The sequence below is a fragment of the Trachymyrmex septentrionalis genome, unplaced genomic scaffold (assembly GCF_001594115.1).
Source record: "Trachymyrmex septentrionalis isolate Tsep2-gDNA-1 unplaced genomic scaffold, Tsep1.0 scaffold131, whole genome shotgun sequence".
NCBI classification, from domain to species: domain Eukaryota; kingdom Metazoa; phylum Arthropoda; class Insecta; order Hymenoptera; family Formicidae; genus Trachymyrmex; species Trachymyrmex septentrionalis.
Window position 1 is genome coordinate 86,053 of NW_017304450.1, and position 4,189 is coordinate 90,241.

Here is a 4,189-nt window from a genome sequence, read left to right on the forward strand (position 1 = left end):
ACCTCCCTCTCTCTCTATGAATAGCCATATATCCCATCCCTATGGAATATACGGCAAAAATTCAAGAGTTACAAAAAATTTATTTTTTAATATAAAAAATAAATATTTCGAATTTGTAATATTTTTTTCATAGAAGACAGTGCAAAGTTTTTACTGATATAATTTGTTTATTATAAACATAGTAAATAACACTTAATAAATTAAGTTTTTGATAGGTGTGGCGTATATACCGGAGTTACCCTATTGACACATCACTACATATACCATTCTGGTGATGTAGAATAGTATGTAATACATCGATATTTCACGTATCACACACATAAATTTTCGTATAACAATAACGTTTTAATTAAACGTCTAAATCCAATTTTATGAACTCTACGTTGTTTCTTTGTGTAAACTACTAGTCTGTGGACTACTATTTCGTAAGTACAGATTGCATAGCTTTTATATGACAATGCCAGAGCGCGCCATATTGGACTAACAATAAGAAATAGTAAAGATCTCAATTTAAACAATTTTCTTTACTTGTAAACTGCATCTCACAAACATGTATTAATGTGTATAATTACGTAATTGAATATATATAATTTTATATATTTATTTTATTTACATATTTGTATATAATGTTGAATGGTTGCATATATGATTAAATATCATGAAAAATTTTTTACCGGAACACTTTGTAATGTCATTCTGATAAAAGATTTTTCATATACGTCATTATTTGAGCAAAAGTTTCAATAATAATATGTGCAATTGATCGATATTTAATAAATTAATCATAATGCATGCATGCAAGTATTTTATAAGCATAAAGTCATAGTAGTTATTTTTCATAATATTTAAAATAAAATATATTTTTTTAAATTGCTGCAACATTATTAAAATCATGTTGTATGCCTATATTTAAACAATATTTTTGAAAGAATACATTACAATATGCAATGTTGCAACGTTGCAACAATATTGCTGCAAATTTCTGTTTTGTATGAATAGTTTTTTAATATTTCTTTTGCAATATAGCTCCTTTGTCAGATACTGTATGTACATACCTATATCTATTGTATGTAAGATTGGGTTGCAGTTATATGTGCATAAAGAATGAAAGAATAAGTAATTGGCCCGAACCAAGAGTACACCAACAAAATAATGCAATTTTTGCAAGTTTACAATTTTTAAAATGCAAAAAAAAAAACGAGAAAGAAAGAGAGCTAGAGGGGCAGCAGGGAGAAACATTCGATGAAAGCAAAAATATGTCGATGCTGGAAGGGCACCTCTTTGTCCTAGCTCGTCTCAAGAGTGATCACAAACAAAAAGCATGATCGAGCAATTTCGATCCATTTGGCCGAGTACTTGTTCTCCGCGATATGCAAACGCGTGAGCACAAATTCCATTGAAGAGCATTTCACGAGTCCGTGGAGAGGCGTTTTGTTTGCGACATTAAGGCGGAGAGGAGGTCGGTCATTTTCACGGTGGTTCGTTGATTTGAGAGAATTGCTCTTAGGATCAAAGGCGTCTCGTTTGATTGGTGTTTCTGCCTCATGAATGCGACGATGATCGTGGTTACGAAATTGTACCATCATTTTCTTTTCTACTCTACTATATGTAACAGCATTTAATATAATATTCATACGATTATTATGACTTATTATTATGACTTATAAAGTTAATTTTTTAAAATTAATTTTTTATAATGGCCATGAGACCCATTGTAACGCAATATTCATTTGCAATATATTATTTCGTAAAATATCGCGTGTATTAACGAAAGATGTGAATAATTTGTATAATTATGATAAATGAGTAAACAAAAAAATGTATATATTATATACATATTGTTATTCGATGAAAAAGTAACGCAAGGAGATTTTTCGTATCATTGTGTATAAATAAACTTATAAACCCTACAGGCGCATACAATATTATTTAATATTATATTAAGTAATATTATGCGGCTATAGATTCTGAACAACACGTATGTTTAAAATCGTAACGACATCTTTTAGATACCGCATTTAAAAAATTTCTTTAAGGTACAGCCAGTCCCTTTTTTCGATGGGTTTCGAAATGCAGCTTGCTCATCAAGCGATTGGTTCTTATTCATGGATCCACAAAGAACCAATTGCTCGGTGAATAGGTTGTATTTCGAAATCCATCGAAAAAAAAGTGTTGCAACCTTTCTGTGACCGGCTGTACATGTTATGTTACCATTTTAGCCATGTATGTTACCTAGACATTGTAAAATGTACCTATCAAATAATATGTATTTTCTATGTTATTGTAATATTATTTTTTTCTACATATATATAGATATATAATATCTCTTCGTAACTGCAATATATATATTGTACATATGTAGCATTGTAACTATAACATTTTTTATTTAAACGTTATAAGAGAGAATTATATAACATAATAATAATATACAATAATATACATATATATAAATTTTTATAAAAGAGATAATTTTATTGTCAGAGTTTGAAAAATAGTAAAGATCCGGCCTCTAATTCCTAATAGCACATTTTATTCGAGGAACGTTCTGGCAAACATTCTTAGAACGTTTTTCTGTATGTTCTTAGATATATAGAGATATCTTTTGAATGTTCTTTGGAAGACATCCCTTGGAGATCTGTACTATTAGGGAATAAGGGTGCTTTTTCATACTGACGCTAATTTTCAGCGTCAAAACAGGTCACGTGATCAAATATCAAGATTAACGAAATACTAAGCATCAATTTTGATCATGTGACCTGTTTTGACGCTGAAAATAAGCGTCAAGCATGAAAAAGCATTCTAAGAGTCTGGACAAGACTCGCGTTTAGAATCCTACATACAAGGTACGTGGCTATTAAGTAACAAAATCGATATGAAAAATGTACTTTATTCAATTCTAAAATCTGTCAAAGTCTTTCATTGAAGCAATGTCGAAACTGATCAGCTGTTGGTCCTTTAGTAGATCCATCATCTTCTTCTTCATCTCCTTTACCGACTGAAAATAGGTTTCTTTCAACGCACTTTTTATTTTTGGAAATAGATAAAAATCACAAGACGCCAAATTAGACGAATACGGGGAGTTTTTTAAATTTAATCAGGAATTTCAAATTAATGTGTTGCTCGATTTTTAAGCTCGACATGGTTCCAGCGAGATGGCATAAAACAGCGTCTGCTTCTAACAATGCCTAAGCGCAAATTAAACAACACACGCAGCGAAACAAAAGTAATCTCATTTGATTTGGGAGACTTCAAAGTTAATTCCCAAATTATCCACTCTTCGAAAGTGGCTCAGTAGGTAACATTTATAGTGATTAGTCTCGTTATTTAATAGCCATGCCTCGTATCAATAAGAATATAGCGTATTTTTTTTATCTGAACAGAATCTGTCGCGTCTTCCTATTGGCTACTTTCCTATTCCGTTTTTCTACTGGCTATTTTGATCTTGGATCTAATTCATCTTTTGTATCCAACAGGTAAACATTTAGTAGTTCTTTAATATATGATTAGATCTAATATGGCAGACTTTTGCGCTATTCTTATAAATATAGAGCTCCAATCGCGTTTTGTATGTAAGGTCTCTACATCTCTTTTTAACAAAATTATACAAGAGAGAAGAATATATACAAAGCATTCTTTGATTCGTCAATTCATAAAATTTGTTTTTCTGATTGATCAACGAGCACTTGTAGCGTTAAGCATCGCACCCTAAGTTAGCAATTGTTAATTGCATTCTAAGCATTTGATAGTAGTACGCATGAGATACAAGAGAGGTCACACTATGACAATTTACTGATTAATCTGTTATATCGTTTTCGCAATTTTTCCCCATATTTTTTAATAGATTATGAGAATGAAGTCTCTCTGAATTATCATTTCGTGTCATTAGATATGTTTATCCGTTTTTTTATTTCTACAGCACAAAAGTTGCAGCAACAATAATATTGCATGTTGCAGCAATATTGCAGCGTTATTATAGCGGTATTGTTGCAAATTCTGCGCTGTATAGGTACTACTTTTGTTCGAGGAAAAAAGCAATGTTTGTTGCAAAAATTTCCAGTGATGAGATCTGTTTTAATAAATTATGTTTTACTATTTCACTACTACTTATTGTGCTATAGTAAACCAGAGTTCCAAACATTCTTCGAAGAGCAGATCTATATTTGATCTCAGTTTGATGCTATTAAAACGT